The following is a 17,670-nucleotide window of genomic DNA, read 5'->3' on the forward strand; positions in this document are numbered from 1 at the left end:
TTTCTAGAGCTTGATCTCTTCTCTTTACTTTTTTTTTTTTTTTTTTTTTGAGACTGAGTCTGGCTCTGTCACCCAGGCTGGAGTGCAGTGGCCGGATCTCAGCTCACTGCAAGCTCCGCCTCCCGGGTTTACGCCATTCTCCTGCCTCAGCCTCCTGAGTAGCTGGGACCACAGGCGCCCGCCACTTCGCCCGGCTAGTTTTTTGTATTTTTTTAGTAGAGATGGGGTTTCACCGTGTTAGCCAGGATGGTCTCGATCTCCTGACCTCGTGATCCGCCCGTCTCGGCCTCCCAAAGTGCTGGGATTACAGGCTTGAGCCACCGCGCCCGGCCTTCTCTTTACTTTTAGTTTCCTGAACAGTGCATGTGTTATTCGTCATATATGTGGGATGGGAGTAGATATATACCGAATAATCTTGAATTGCTGAATAATTCTGTCACAGATCCCAATTTGAATTTCTTTGCCTTGCCCTGCCTGGAAAAGGACCCTGGGCTCTGGCAGATAAAGGGGAATTCCCTTCAGTGAATGGCTTCCCTGCCAATCATGACAAATTACACAGCTGTCTAGTAAATATCTGCACGATGCCAACCGAGAGGAAGCAGAGGTCAGAAAAGCCAATTTTGAGACAAAACTTCAATCCTTCCTCTAAGTCACTGTGATTCAGAAAACATTTAGGCACATCTCCTATCCTGGAAACAAAGACTGATTTTTCTCATCTGTGGGTTGATCATTACAAACCACATGGGAGTGGAAGTATTTACCTTCAGCCCCACAGAGCTGGAGGGACAGTTTTCTATTCTCTGTGTTTTGATGTCATATTTGGGTCTTGGGTGAATTGGGTTGATGAGTCTTTTTTTAGAGCAGTTTGGGCCATCCTGAAGGAAACTACAGGTAACCTCACCTGCTTGCACTCCAAACTCCTTTAGAGAAGGGAGCAGATAAATTATCTAGGCCTTTGCTCCGACACCAGGTTTCACCATCAGCATCTATTGCCCCGTATGATAATTGTCCGATGATTGATCCGTCTCCCTCACTAGACTAACTCCTGGAGAGCAGGCATTCTCGTCAGCACCTTGTTGCACTGAAGTGACAAAATTCAACTGAAAGTCCATTGCATTCAGGGCACTTTGTGCCTCCCTTTGCAGGGCCTCTGATGACCAAGAGCCTCTGCCTTCAAGAAAGCTACTGACCTGAAAAAGCTAAATCAAAGACCTCCAAAAAGAAAGGATTTGCAAAGCACATCTTGCACAAGTAAGACTTTTTAAAAATAAGAGGCAAATATGTTGAAACTAGGATTCATGGCCGGGTGCTGTGGCTCATGCCTATAATCTCAGCATTTTGGGAGGCTGAGGCAGAAGGATTGCTCGAAGCTTGGAGTTTGAGACCAACTTGGGCAGCAAAATGAGACCCTCATAAACAACAATAAAATTTAAAAAACAAAAACGAAACTAGGATTCAGATAGTCCTGAGCATTTTACGTCACTCCTGTTTGCAACTCCAAGGTCTTTAAAAAAATTGAGGGCTTTTTTTTTTTTAATCCCTTTGTTTTTGACAACAAAGACCTGGGTTGAAGAGCAAGACCAGCCACTTTCTAATACCTCAGCTCTCTCATCCGTAAAATGTATGAGACCCACCTTACAGGGTTGCAAAGGTTAAATGAGATGCGACGCATTAAAGAGGCTGTGGTGTAACTATTACTATCCAATAGCTTTTATGCTCGTCGTCATGTCATTCGATTCTACTCATTAAAGCTCATCCGGCAAACATTCGAGCAGGCCATCCTTTGTCAGCTGATTCCCTGTCATACAGATGCTACATATATATTTGCCTATATTGCAAACATTGCATATATTATATATAGTATGTAAATGTATGTACATACATATATTCAATGTATAGATTTGCTGCAAATACTTCAATATAATAAAAACTGTATTCTACTCTAGTCTGTCTCACTGTGACCTCTGCTGTGTTTTAAATAAGGTGTTTTTATTTATGTTCCAAAAGCTGTATCAGTGTATCCATTCACTACATTTTTGGGGTACCATAGAGGTATTTTCTACTCTGACTTCATAAGCTAAATAATGTTAAGGATATCCTTCATATTCTGGCTGTAGCATTTTTTTTTATAATTTACAAGTCCCTTTTCCATGCACACTTATCTAAATTAAATCAGTCTTCGGATGGGCGCTGTGGCTCACGCCTGTAATCCCAGCACTTTGGGAGGCCAAGGCAGGCAGATCACCTGAGCTCAGGAGTTCAAGACCACCCTGGGCAACATGGTGAAACCCTGTCTCTACTAAAATAAAAAAAAAAATTAGCCGAGCGTGGTGGTTCCTGCCTGTAGTCCCAGCTACCCAGGAGACTAAGGCATGAGAATCTCTTCAGCCCAGGAGGCAGAGGTTGCAGTGAGCCGAGATTACTCCACTGACTCCAGCTTGGGCTACAGAGTGAGACTCCGTCTCAAAAATAAATGAATAAATTAATTAAGTCGGTCTTCACTATAAGTTGTCTGCCAAAAAATTTTGAAGGAATGAATGAGTAAATGGATGAAAGGATAGACAGACTGTTGAAGTAGCCGGGGCAAATAGTTTTCCCTTGTTTACAGATGAACTTGAGGTGAAGGAACTTGACCACTTGCCTGACAAGTTTTAAGGTAGGAGTCCAGAGTTTTTTCCACAATATAATCCTACCATGATGAAGTCATTAAAAAAATGATTCATGATTCCCTGATATCATTTTAGTTTTAACCATCCCATGACCCCTCTTCTGATAGAATGATTCACTAGTCTATTTCTCTTGACTTAGTTCTTATTCAAGGTAGATACATATTTTTCTAGTTTTTTATTTGCTACTTATGCTTATGGGTTTTGTCACATAATATTAGTTTCATGTTCATTTTGAGGGTCTTATAATACTCAGAAATTGAAAAGCGAAACCCAAGATCTGCAGTGGTTTCTGCTACAATAAGCTGAACTTTAGATGAAACTTTGAGAAAATGGATAGACACAATTGACATTTTCCAGAATACACGTTTTATTTTTAAAATCTCCTAACTCGGTGCTTTTGCTAATGCACACTGAAGTTCCCTTGATTCGTCTGCCATCCATGTATAGATTTACTCATCAATCCAACAGACACTGCCGAGAGCCTGCAATAAGCCAGCTACTGTCTCAGTTACTAGAGCCTGAATAAGACACGGCCCCTCCCTTCCAAGAGTGCAGTGTAGTAAACAAACCATTACAAGATAAATGACTGCTTGGAAGAAAAATCAATTTTACAACAGCCCTCACAAACAAAGGATTAATATCTCTATCATGCAATGTAAAAGAAAAGAGAACCAGTGGAAAAGTGGGCAAATAGCCAGGCACTCGACAGGAGGGATACAAATGGACAACCTATTCACTAGTTGACTTACCTTTTTAACTTACACGGTTGTCCAGAATTTTAGATAGATGGCTTCCAGTGTTGAAAACAATGTGGGCGAAAGAGGTACTGTTTGGATGGCTGAAAATCAACACAGTATTTTGAAAGGGTAGTTTCTGACAACACTGTGGATGTTTACAGTCTGTGATAGAAGAGTCTCATTTCTAGAAATCTCCCCTCCAGAAATGATGGCATATGTGTGTGCCATGTGTATGTATGGGAGTGCTCATCACAAGAATTCAAAACAAATGCTGTCCACCAGAAGAGCCCTGGTTAAAGAAAGCTATAGAATACGTGGTAGCCCTTTAAAAGAATGATGTAGATTTGTATGAACTCACCTGTAAAGATATTCATGGTACATCGTTAAGGAAAAAAAATAAGTTGCAAATAAAATAGAATGATACAACAAAACTTGTAGCAAGGTTTCCTCTGGCGAATAGAGCCAGATATAAGACTACCTGCAAATGACGGAGTAATTTAACATTATTTCGTAATTTGTTTAATGTGCTTGGAAAATAGGTGATTTTAGCTTTCCTTTATGTGTTTTTCAATATTGTATTTTGTGTATTTTTTAACATTGCAAGAAAGCAACGGGCCACACAGCAGAGAAGGGGCTGTCTACGCGATATTTTAAAAATAGGTGAACGTCCAAATGGCACAGTTTAGTGTAAGTATTGTAACCCAGGAGTGTACAAAACGTCATAAGAAAGGAGAAGAAGGGACAGAATCCTGTGTGTTTACTATTTATGTGGTCTCTTTTCGTCTATTATCCATTTAATCCCTGGACAATCTAGGAAGTCAGTAGTATTACCCCTATTTTACAGATGCATAAACTGAGGATAAGAAAAATTAGGTAACACTTCGAAGGTCACACAGCTGTGTAGCAGCAGAGATAGATTTTAGCCCAGGCCTGTTTAGCAAGCTCCCACCTGAATATTTGGGCCAGGTATTATAGATGCGACCAGAGGCCAGAGCTGCAATCCAGGCAGAGGAAACTGCAGATAAGAGTCAGAGACTTCAAAGAATTTAGCCCATCACAGGAGCATTTCTAACAACAGGGAGAAGTTGTAAAAATTTCTCATACCTGATAACGAGAAGACTATAAAAGAGTCTTCAAGTCACACCAAAATTAAAATCTTTTTTCTACAGCTTTCTTTATTTGCTCTAGAACTAAGGGCTTGAACAGGGGCTTCTAGAAAGAAGGCAGATCTGAATCTAGACTTCCCGTCTCACACAGTGATTTGTGGAAAGGGGAATTCTGTGTGTGTGGTGGACTGTGATCATTCCTGGGTATCCGTATTTTAACAGCCTCTCCATATTTCAAAAGCTTCCCTCATGTTGTGGATCTACCTTCCCAGCATGGCAGCCAGACACGATTCCCAGCCTCGCTTGCCATAAGGCTGCCCACACGTGACTTAGTTTCCACCAATCAGATGGACTTTAGTTTGAAAGTGATGAAACACGCTGGGCGCGGTGGCTCACGCCTATAATCCCAGCACTTTGGGAGGCCAAGGCAGGCGATCATGAGATCAAGAGATCGAGACCATCTTGGCCAACATGGTGAAACCCCGTCTCTACTAAAAATATAAAAATTAGCTGGATGCGGTGGCGCACATCTGTAATCCCAGCTATTCAGGAAGCTGAGGCAGGAGAATCGCTTGAACCCGGGAGGCAGAGGTTTCAGTGAGCCAAGATCGCGCCACTGCACTCCAGCCCAGTCAACAGAACGAGACTCTGTTTCAAAAAAAAAAAAAAAAAGTGATGAAACAAGCAGAGACCAGGGCTCAGACTTGCAAATGCATGTGATTTGGGGGTTGTCAATGTCAGTAGCTCCCTTACCAGGACCATTCTTCAGTGCAGTGCTGGAAGTTGTTCTAGAAGCTTGGGTGCCTCCAGTCCTTGCAACATTTCAGTGAGTTTTCTAATGTCCTTAATAAATGCTCTGATGAAAACCGGCTAGAATAGATTCTATTGTCTGCAACTCAGGACCATGACCAACATAACAGGGACTCTAAGGGGAGAGGAATAGCCATCCTATCACCCTACTGGTCTTGTCTTCAAACAAGGAATGGAGAAAGCTATGAAATAAAGTGTGCTGGCCTCTTTGTTAACACTTTGTCTTCACTTCCTTAAGGTTAATGAGTTCTAATCATGTTCAGAATTTCCCTTAGCGTTTTAAATTCTGCCCCAAGGCAATTACATCTTTTATTTGTTTATAAATACTCTAGTAGTAATGTCTTGACCTCATAGCCTCTGAAACATTTACTTCCCCAGCAAATGCTAACCATAGAGACAACTCAGCCAAAATGCATAACTGATAGAAGAGAGGCAGGGGCTATGCCTAACTCCCTCAGGGAGTTCCCTAGGATGCCCACCTGTCTGAAAAGAAGACTGAGAACCGAGGAGGGGAGGCAGACAGGTGAGAAGACAGCTTTCAAGTCCTTTGATTTTTTTTTTTTTTTTTAGACAGAGTCTCATTCTGTTGCCCAGGCTGGAGTAGAGTGGGGCCATCTCTGCTTACTGCAACCTCCGTTCCCAGGTTCAAGCAGTTCTCCTGCCTCAGCCTCCAGAGTAGCTGAAATTACAGGGGCATGCCACCACACCTGGAAAATTTTTGTATTTTTCGTAGAGACAGGGTTTCACCATGTTGGCCAGGCTGGTCTTGATCTCCTGACCTCAAGTGATCTACCTGCCTCAGCCTCCCAAAGTGCTGGGATTATAGGCGTGAACCACTACACTCAGCCCTGAATGATGGACTTTCATGAAATAGAAGCTAGCTTCGGCTATTTTAAGTAGAGTGAAAAGATTTTTGTGAGAAGAATTGGGGTGCCTCATGGAACCCACGGGCAGGCTTCCCATGAGGTTGGAAGGCAGGAGATCTCTCCCCTGGTCTCTGTCTCTGCAGTCTCTCTCTATCTCTGTGTCAACAGGCACGAGCCACTGTGCCCAGCAGCAAAACAAACTTTCTAAAATGACTAGGACCTTTGATTTCTTAAGAGAAGATGATCTGTTGATGCAGGCGCTGGGGAAGGACATCACTGAGAAGTATGGCTGGAGTGCACGCAGCCTGCTGGGCTGGTCCTAGGCTCTTTGCCCACTCTAATAATGGGACGTGGATTCAGAGGACTAAACATACAAAGAGGTTCTCGTGCAGGTTGTTGTGCATTAGAGGAGTCATATGTTTTTTGTTTTTTTTTGTTGTTTTTTTTTTGAGACGGAGTCTCGCTCTGTCACCCAGGCTGGAGTGCAGTGGCCGGATCTCAGCTCACTGCAAGCTCCGCCTCCCGGGTTCATGCCATTCTCCTGCCTCAGCCTCCCGAGTAGCTGGGACTACAGGTGCCTGCCACCTCGCCCAGCTAGTTTTTTGTATTTTTTAGTAGAGACGGGGTTTCACCGTGTTAGCCAGGATGGTCTCGATCTCCTGACCTCGTGATCCGCCTATCTCGGCCTCCCAAAGTGCTGGGATTACAGGATTGAGCCACCGCGCCCGGCCAGGAGTCATATCTTAAGGAAAAAGGCCTGGGAGAGCTTCCCATCTGCCCAGGGGAATTTAGGAGAACCAGGCCTTCCTGCTGAGACGCTAGCGTGGGAGTTAGTTGGGGAGCCTGGAGTTGGGATTTGCTCACTGAGGCCATGTGAGGCCAGTCTGTAGTTATAATGATTTCCTAGCTCTCTGTCATCTTTGGAGGTAGAAGAAGAATTATTCTTCCTCGTGTAGTAAGCAGAGCTTTATGAAAACAGAAATAAAGACTAAAAGACCAACAAGTGGATGTTGGGTAGGGAAGTTTTACTGCCCGACAGGGACCTGCACCTATCCGGGAGATGAGGTTGGAGGAAGAGAAATGGGGCAAGCTTTTCAAGCCAACAAGGTGCGCCCCGTCTCTTTGGAAGCAAGGCTTCTGAGATGATTAGTGGCTGTCTGGTGACATCGGGCTTGCTGAGAAGGCAGGCTCCAGGCTGGCTGGAGGTTTGTTATTGGTGGGCAGTCCCTGCGGTGCCCACTGCTGGATCTTGGTGCATCCAGGGGGAGCCAGCCCTGCAGATCTGCCCAGTACTGGCCGGCCAGGTGGTCAGTGGGGTCAGTCTGCTTCTTGTGTGGCTCTGCCTCTGGCTTTCCATCAGGTGCAGGGGCAAAGGGATCATGGCTGGAGAAAAGCAGTCAGTCTTCTGTGAAAAGCCAAGGGACTTTCTGTGTGTGCTAGAGGGCAGGGCCCACAGGCCATGCAGAGCCCACCACAGGCAGGCTGGGGCCCCTTCTCGCCACCTCCCCACCTGCTGGTATTTCTCTAGAGCTCCCTCTCTCCTACTTTCTCACAAGCTGAAGAGCCTGTGGCCTCCACCCCCAGGCCCTGGGAAAAAGCCTGGCTAGGAAGCAGTTGCCTGGAGTCCGGCAGGAAACCTGCACTGGTGTAACGGAGAGAATGGGTGGCTCTTCCTTATCTGCCGGGACGAAGCAGGCCGAGGGGTAAACAGGAGGCTGTCGCAGCACTGGGAATTCCTGGATGATTTGTTCCTCTTTAACTGGAAGGAAGGGATATCCTGTGTATTAATCCGTTTTCATGCTGCTGATAAAGACATACCTGAGACTGGGAAGAAAAAGAGGTTTAATTGGACTTACAGTTCCACATGGCTGGGGAGGCCTCAGAATCATGGTGGAAGGTAAAAGGAACTTCTTACATGGTGGTGGTGAGAGAAAAATAAGGAGGAAGCAAAAGCGGAAATCCCATCAGATCTTATGAGACTTATTCATGAGAATAGCACGGGAAAGACCAGCCCCCATGAGTCAATGACTGCACCTGGGTCCCACCTACAACATGTGGGAATTCTGCGAGATACAATTCAAGTTGCAATTTTGGTGGGGACACAGCCAAACTATATTATCTTAACATTGATTACCAAGATGATCTCAGTCAGGAATCCTTCCAGACCCACAGTAGGAAGGGGTGAGATGCACGTTTGATTTTGGGGACCGATGGCCAGGATGCTCTCAGGATTGGAGCCAGGACCCAAGGCCCCTCGAGGCCAGGCTTTGGGAGACAAAGCAGAGAGAAATCAGGATCACAGGAGCACTGTCTGAGGATCAGCTAGGCCCGGATTCAAATCCAGACCCACCCCTCACCAGTGTGAGCTAAGCCCGCACCTTAGCCTCTCTGAGTCTCATCTGTGGACGGGGGTCGCACTACTTGCCTCCCTGGGCTGCCTGTGACAGTGTGCACACCCTCCACACACCACATTCAGGCCCCAGGTGGGCATTTGCTAGGAAACTGCACAGCCTGGTTCCACTTGGTCATTCTGAAGCCACAGCTTGTCTGTGTGGGTGGGGAAAAGAATAAGAGAAGACCTTGCCCAAGTTGCTCAGTCTTCAACACTGGCCCCTCCTCTGCAGAGACCTTGCAGGACAGGGCCTAAGAAGATGTTGTGGTCACTCGATGACCTACCCTCTCTGTAGGGGATCAGGAACCACAGGTCTGGGTTGGGGCTGGGGTGGAGCTGGGGATACAGTTGGGAGTCTGACCCATATCACTGTTAGACACATGGAAGACTCCCGCCAAATCCATAGTCACCAGGCCTGCGGGAACCCTCCGAGGATGCAGAGAGAACTGCCTGACTGGAGAGAGCCGGGAATCAACACCACACATGGATAGCGGGGCCCGATAGCCCCGGCTGCATGAGCCTATTGAGCACTTAATATGGGGCTCAGGTGAGGGGGGAAGTGAATCTTTAATTTTAGCTTATTCCCATTTAAATGGCCACACTTAGTGGCTGCTGCCTTGGCTAGCCCAGGCTAGGCTGCAGTGGTTCCCAAACTTTCATGAGTATAAGAATCACCCAAGGAGCTTGTTGAAAAGCAGACTCAGAGATCTGGGTTCAGCCGGTCAGGGGAGACGTCAGGGGAGAGGCTCTGGAGTCCCACCTTAATAGGCAGTCCACACTCTGATTTAGGGGCCCCCTGGCCATCTGTTCCCTCCTCCTCCTCCTTTCTTTCTTCCCAGCCCAGCTTTCTCTTTTACTCTCTTCTCATTCTGAGCCTTGGCCTTTATCATTTTATTTCCATTCCATTCCATCTACCTACAATTATGTGTCACTTAACAACACAGGTATGTTCTAAGAAGTGTGCCATTAGGTAATTTTGATATTGTTGTAAACCAAAAATAGAATTGTAAGGCCCCACCAACCATCTGAACGGACTCCTGCTCTCAGCCAAGGGCCTTCCAAAGTTAACCTGAAAAACTAGTTCAGGCCTTGACGGGAAGTGGGAACTGGACATACCTCATCATTCCCTCCTCCCTTTTGGAATTAGTGACAGAACAGACTCTTTAAGTCTGATAAGAAACACTTACAATCTGGTCTCCTTGAAGCCTGCTACCTGAAAGCTTCGTCTGAATGATCAAACCTTGGCATCCACAACCCCTTATCTTAACCCAGACATTGCCTTCTATTGATAATAACAGCCAATTGCCAATCCAAAAATCTTTAAATCTATTTATAACTTGGAAGCCCTTGTTTTGAGTTATCCTGCCTTTCTGGACCAAACCAATGTACCTGTTACATGTATTGATTGATGTCTCATGTCTCCCTAAAATGGATAAAACCAAGCTCTACCCCACAGCCTTGGGGAAATGCTGTCAGGACTTCCTGAGGCTGTGTCACAGGCGTGGCCTCAGCCTTGGCAAAATAAACTTTCTTTCCTTTTCTTTTCTTTTCTTTTTTTTTGAGACGGGGTCTCGCTCTGTCACCCAGGCTGGAGTGTAGTGGCGCAATCTCGGTGCAAGCTCCACCTCCCAGGTTCACACCATTCTCCTGCCTCAGCCTCCTGAGTAGCTAGGACTACAGGCGCCTGTCACCATGCCCAGCTAATTTTTTTTTTTTTGTATTTTTAGTAGAGACGGGGTTTCACCGTGGTCTCGATCTCCTGACCTCGTGATCCACCCTCCTCGGTGCTGGGATTACAGGTGTGAGCCACCACTCCCGGCTGCAAAATAAACTTTCTAAATTGAGACCTGTCTCAGATTGCCATTGGGTTTACATTGTGCAAACATCATTGTGTGTACTTGCATAATCTAAATGGTGTCACCTACTAAACACGTAGGCTATAGGGTACAGCCTATTGCCCCAAGGCTACAAACCTGTACAGCACGCTACTGTATTGAATACTGCAGGTGATTGGAATACAGTGGTAAGTATTGTGCATCTAAACGTAGAAAAGGTAATGGGTTGTGCTGTGGCATCCCTAGGTGGCAGGGATTTTTTTGGTTCCATTGTAATCTCATGGGACCACCGTCATATAAGTGGCCAGTCATTGACAGAAATGCTGCTATGCACATGACTGTATGTAAATCTTATTAAATGGCTTAATGAGTGCTGCCAAACTTCAATGGGAGGCTGATGGTGAGGGGTGAGGTGGGGAGGCCAGACCCGGGTATGTCTGCCTACGGTGGTAGAGTAGGACACGCCCGTGAGCATAGACATATTACTCAATTCTTTAAGCCTCAGTGTCCTCATCTGAAAGGGAATGCAGTAATGCTTTATAAGAAGACTTCAAGGATTAAATGGAATTTTGTAGGAATCCAATAAAGGTGAGTTCCTGTCTGCATTCTTCAATCCCTCACGCTCTCCTTTTCCCTTCCAGTAAACCAGCACCTAGAGACGAGGCCTGCAAGTAACCCACCTCCCCTCATCTCTGTGATGGGACCACAGATCCACCACCAGCATCCTCTTTTCCCTCCTTATAAACACGACTTCTGTTTGTCCCTCAACGTCTTTGAATTCTGAACTTTTGGAGTTCTCACAGGAAAGTAGTTGGCCGGTAAACGGAGGTTTGGGCTGGGAAAATCCTGACCAGGGCTTTCCCCAGGAGATGGGGTTGGGGAGAAGGTGCCCCCATCATGGTGGACTAAAACAGCCAGAAATAGCCCAAAGGCCTTTGGGAAGCCCAGTGGCTCAGGCACTTAACATGGGTATCACAGGGGAATCTGGGATGACAAAGATCCTCAGAACCCCCGAGCAGCCATCTGGAACTCCAGGACCTCAGAAACAACCGCTGAGGCTTAGGATCTGTCCCTGGAGCCAGTCTCCATCCGGCCTGGTGGGAGCAGAAACTTGTGAAGTCGTGCAGCCCTCCATCCCTGCCTACGGCTCAGACCCATGCTCCCTCAGTGAGAGAGGGTCACTCTGCCAGGGGGAGGTCACTCTTTCATCTCGGCACCTTCCCCACCCCCTGGGGACAACAGGAGAGGGCTGGTGCTTCCTGTCTCCAAGCTCTTCTCCATAAATTACAGGCTTCTCCGTTTTCTGTGACTGATCTGATTACCTCTGGCATGTTTCAGGTTCAAATAATGTTGTCCACCTTTCCCAGAAACTGGATATTGGGCTATTGCCTGGCCAATTGCTCCTTGATATCAGGAAGGAGCTGGGGTGGGGGTAGCATGTCTCATCGCCCAAAATCTCCTCTGATGGCCAGGAGCAGTGCTGGGGGCTCATGGGCTGGACAAAGTCATAGATTCCTGAAGGAAGAGGCAGCTTGTAGTCCTCACAGGATCCACATATGCCCCCACCCACATCAGGACCAAAGTCAAGGCCAGTCTGTGATCTTTGTGCTCCCCTCAGCTCCCAGGACTCCTTGGAGACAGACGAAGCACCATCCAGGCTGGACATCCCTGGTTCTGACCTGGCCTCTGGGCTCAGCACTGTCCTGCGGCCTGGCCTTAGCTACCTCCATGGATGAACTTTATTTGAATGACGGACATTTTATTTTTTGAGACAGAGTCTTGGTCTCTCTCCCAGGTTGGAGTGCAGTGGCACGATCTCGGTTCACTGCAATTTCTGCCTCCAAGGTTCACGTGATTCTCCTGCCTCAGCCTCCCATGTGCTGAGATTACAGGTGCATGCCACCACACCCGGCTAATTTTTGTATTTTTCCTAGAGATGGGGTTTCACTGTGTTGGCCAGGCTGGTCTTGATCTCCTGACCTCAAGTTATCTGACTTTCTAGGCCTCCCAAAGGGCTGAGATTACAGGTGTGAACCACTACACTCGGCCCTGAATGATGGGCTTTTATGCAACGGAAACTAGCTTGGTCTATTTTAAGCAGAGTAAAAGATTTTTGTGAGAAGAATTGGGTGGCTCGTGGAACCCACAGGCAGGCTTCCCAAGGGGCTGAAAGCAAGAAATCTCTCCCCGTCTCTGTCTCTGCTGTCTCTCTCTGTCTCTGTGTCTGTTTCCCTCTTTCTCTCTCTCTCTTTCTCCTCCCTCTCTCTGGATTGGCTTCCTTTGCTCAGTTTGCACTTGGCTTGTCGGGGCTGCTCCAAAATGGTGCCTTCAACCCTGGGTCCGCATCACCCAGCTCCAGCAGCAAACTGACCCAGGCTCTTAGAGTCCGAGTTGCAAATTTCAAGAGCGACAATCTGATTGGGCCAGTCTGGCCTCTGGGTCAGTTCCCTGGGGTCAGGTCTCTGCAGGATGATGTTCAACCATCACAGCCAAGGAGGAGCAGAGCCATGAGAACATCACGCTGGCTTCTCCCCGGGCAGCCGAAGGAAGGTGGAGAAGATACCTCCGAAAGGCATCTGTCGCAGGTCAAGACCAACATCCCCGTCAGCTCTGAGGCTGAACAGCGCGTCCCTACATTTACCTGTCAGTGCACTGGCAGGGCTTGAGGTGTGATAAATGAAAATATAAGGTGGCTGGGTCCTGTCTCTCCTTACAGGCAGCAGGAAACTCTTGCCCCAGCCTGCTGCTCCCTCAGTCCCACCCAGGCCCCTATTCAAGGAGCGAATTCCAGAGAAGGTAACAGGAGCCCCAGCCTCCGCACAGTGCCACAGTTAGACACCGGTGCCAGCAGGCACTTCCCCAACACCTCCAGCCCCAGGCGCTTCCTCCGAGAGAGCAATTCCATCTGGGTTAATGGCCCAGCCCATCTAATGTGCCCGGTAATCCCTCTGAAGCCTCCTTTGTTTGTCTCCTCTGGCTAATCCAGCCCCAGCAACTGAGATGCCCCCAGCTGAGTCCTAGGCCTGTGGCTTAGGCCTGGCTGGGGTTTGTCTCTGTTTGACTCCCCCAGGGTTGCAGCTTCCGAGGGAGGCAGCTGCTCCTGCCCATCCCCTGCCCATCCCCTGCCTGCCTGGTTTGCATCCCGGAGGCCCCAAGACACTCACACAGGCAGGAAGGCAGAACCAGTTGTCTCCAGGGGCAGAAATGGGGGCTGTTCACCCAGAGCCACGGTGGCAGCTGGACTAGAGAGACTGGCCAGGTTCCCCACGGGTGTCCCCGCAGGCTGTGGTGTCTCCCCACCACTTTGCAGGGATTAGTCCCCAGCCTTGCAGCCTCTCACTGCTGCGTCCTCAGCATGGGGGCTTCTCTCTGTGACAGGCTGGAACTGGGGCTTGATATGAAAAACAGCTGGAGCCTGAGGCATTCACACTTGCTCAGATTTCACACTGTTGTGATTTAGGATTAGCAGGAAGGAGAGGCAGATCAGATGTTACCATCATTAGAAGCCCTTCTCCCCTGGGGCCAGCCCTCCTGCCCTGCCCTTTCCTCCTCCCCTAGTCTAACCTTCCGCTCTTCTCTCCTCTCCCATCTGGGCTGGGCCCACCCTTCCTTAGGAAGCTTCAGGCAGCCTCCACTGGTTTCTATTTCAGTCCAGGATGTACCTATCTGGCTTCTGAGTCTCTAAGCTCCTGTCCTTAGGTGGTCAGCAGCTCAGGCATCAACCAGGTGGGCTCTGGGCTGTCCCAAGGAGAGAATACTGGGTGCAGTCCACAAGCAATAGGCACTTGGGTCTGTTTTGGCGGGGGACATTTAACAGACCATGTTTTGGGGGCATTTTGAAATCCATTCTATTCATTTAATCACTTCATGCACGCATGCAACAATGGAACGCTACCCTGTGCTATCAACCCCTGGATACAGTGGGGAGCCAGAGAGTATCCTTGCCCTCAGTCTAGTGAGAGGTTAATCAAGCAACCACAAAACGTGTGAGAGGGCCAAGATGGGGTGATACGCAGGGCAGTTCTAAAAAGTTTCAAGTAATCTAGTGTCTTGCCACTCAAAGTGAGGCCTGTGGGGCCAGCAGCAGGCCCCCAACCTGGGCGCTTGTTCGCAATGCAGAATCACAATCTTCCCTTCAATACGATCTGTGTGGGGTTCACATACAAAGTAATGTTGGAGCAGTGTAACCGCTCAACAGGTTCTTCCTGCCTGCTGCACAAATAAAGACTGCGGTATTGTAGTGCGAACCCCGAATATCTGAGACAGGTCCCAGTCAATTTAGAACTTTTATTTTGCCACGGTTAAGGATGTGCGCCCATGACACAGCCTCAGGAGGTCCTGACGACATGTGCCCCAGGTGGTTAGGGTACAGCTTGGTTTTGTACATTTTAGGGAGACATGAGATATCAACCAATATATGTAAGATGAACATCAGTTGGGCAGGGAAAGGTGGGACAACTGGAAGTAAAGGAAGTGAAGAGGGAGCCTCCAGGTTATAGGTAGGTGAGAGACAAATGGTTGAGTTCCTTTGAGTTTTGAGTTAGCCTTTCCAAAAGAGGCAATCAGATACATATCTGTCTCAGTGAGTAGAGGGATGACTCAATAGAGTGGAAGGCAGGTTTGCCCTAAGCAGCTCCCAGCTTGACTTTTCCCTTTAGCTTAGTGACTTGGGGGTCCCAAGGTTTATTTTCCTGTCACAGCAGTAAAGAGGAGTTTAATAGACAAGAGGCTGGCCACGCAACATGGGAGATGGAGTTACTACTCAAATCAATCTCGTCCAAAACTTGTAGGTCAGGGTTTTTTAAAGGCAGTGTGGGGAAGAGGTGGGGGTGGCTAGGCTTGCTACTGACTGGTTGAGACAGATAAAATCACAGCAGGTAGAAGCTGTCCTCCTGAGCGGAATCACTCCTGGGTGGGGTTACAGGAGCAGTGTGGCAGGTTCAGGTGCAATCATCAGTGTCAGACATGCAAAACGCTTGAAAAGAGATCTCAAAGGCTAATCTGCAGTAGTGGTGTTATCTGCAGGAATGGCTGGCAATTTATGTCTGCATCTCAGCAGGATCAGGCTGCTTTCTGCCCCCCAGACTGACGGTCTTTCATTACCTTTACAAAGCTGGTTGAATTTGGGGGAAGAGCTATTATCATTTAAACTATAACCTAAATGTCTTCCAATGTTAGCTCAGCCCAAAAGCTCAGGAATAATTAAGGGAAAGGCAAGATGGGGAGTGGGTTAGCTCAGCTCACTGTTACAATTTTTCTCACTGATATGCTTTTTGCAAAGGTGGTTTCAGAAGCAGGGCCCGTGTGCTGCTTTTCAGCTTCGGCTGCGGAGCTTGAAACATACAGGTGTCTGGGTCCCTCCCCATGGATATAGATGTAATTGGTTAGGACGCTCCCATGCATCAGGGTTTTTGAAAGTTCTGGGGTGATTCTAACATGCAGGCAAGGAAAGAACCATTGGTCTAGACGAGGAAATGACACCCAAGCTCATTGGCTCACACATGCCCTCTCTCACTCTTTCATGTAAACACCACCATTGATTAAGCTTTTAGAGGAGGCAGAGAGAGCGGAACACTTCAACCCTTTACTTCTCATGCATATTCAACAAGCGTAACAAAAACAACTAGAGAATAGAAGCAACCGACAGATGTTATAGCACAATTCACAGAAATAGTAAAGCCCCCAAGGCAATGCAGTGGTCTCTGTGGGTTGATGGTGGTCAGAGGGGAGGTAAGGGGAGACTCTGCCTTGAAGCAAAAAGAGAAGCAGTAGATTTGGGAGCTGGGAAGCTGCAGGCTGCTTAGGGTAGATCGATAACCGCTCCTTCTAGGCTGTGGTGAATGGGAAATGGGCACTGGAGTGAAACTCCCCATGGGAAATGCCTTGAGACCTGGCTGGCCTGGAGTAAGTGGAGCAATGGGATCTCGGTCTAGGCAGAGTTCCGGGCTGGAAGCCCTACGGCTCCCTTCTCTGCCTCTGGGCACAGTTGGACAAAAAGTGTCCTTTCCACACCAAAGATGTTCAATCTTATTGGTACCACGGTGAAACCCCGTCTCTACTAAAAATACAAAAAATTAGCCGGGAGTGGTGGCGGGCGCCTGTCTTCCCAGCTACTCGGGAGACTGAGGCAGGAGAATGGCGTGAACCCGGGAGGCGGAGCTTGCAGTGAGCCAAGATCGCGCCACTGCACTCCAGCCTGGATGACAGAGCGAGACTCCGTCTCAAAAAAAAAAAAAAAAAAAAAAGCAGCAGAGAAGGGTGTGGAAGTATCCTCAGCTTGGACAGCCTCCTCTGGCCCAAGTCCTCCCTGGCATTGACTTCCACTCCTGGGGCTGACGATGGCGTCCGCGTGGGTTGGTTTGTTTCCCTCATCAGTTCTGGGTGGAGGTGCGGGCCTCCAGTGATTGGGAGTGAGTCACTCGCAGCAGTCATCTCTTGGATCCTCAGGCAGCCTGGCTTATGAGGCACATGTTTAGGAAGTCATCAAATCCACTGATGGCCCTGGGGAATGAATAAGCCCCACCCTGCAGCAGTTGCTGAAAAAATCCAAGTGGCCAACAGGGTCTGATCACCTCTTTTCCTGTAACTTCCTTGCATCCTTCTTTCTCCCTAGGAACCGGGGCAAAGTCCTTGTATTCCTAAACCTCACATCCCAACCCTTCCTTCCTGGAAGCAAATGCTCTCACCCTATTGTGGAAAGTGAAAGTCAAGATCAGCACCCCTCCAGGCCTCCTGGTCCAGGCATTGCTCAGGCTCTCGCCTCTTAATCCTCCTGGGTTGTGGATTCTAGTGCAGATTCTGTGGACAGACAGCCTGACTCATACCCAGCTCATCCACTTACAAGCTATGTGACTTTGCCTCAGTTCCTTAACCTCTCTGGGCCTCAGTTTCCTCATCTGTAAAGTGGGAATAATAATAGTGCCCACCTCACAGACTTGCTGAGAGGATTGGATGAGACACTTAACCTTGTGCTTAGGCCTCAGCTTCTGGTCTGCCACAGTGCCTAGATCCAGGGGGTCTATAAAATCCCGTAGAAAGGCCAGTGTGTCCTGACAAGGGACATTATAAGCCTCACTGCATTATTGCTTTTGTCAGAGGCGTTTGAACCAGAGCCAGAGCAACTCCATCTTGAATAAGGGCTGGGTAAAATGAGGCTGAGACCTACTGGGCTGCATTCCCCGACAGTTAAGGCATTCTAAGTCACAGGATGAGATAGGAGGTCAGCACAAGATACAGGTCATAAAGACCTTGCCGA

The sequence above is a fragment of the Macaca fascicularis genome, chromosome 1 (assembly GCF_037993035.2).
Source record: "Macaca fascicularis isolate 582-1 chromosome 1, T2T-MFA8v1.1".
NCBI classification, from domain to species: Eukaryota; Metazoa; Chordata; class Mammalia; order Primates; family Cercopithecidae; genus Macaca; species Macaca fascicularis.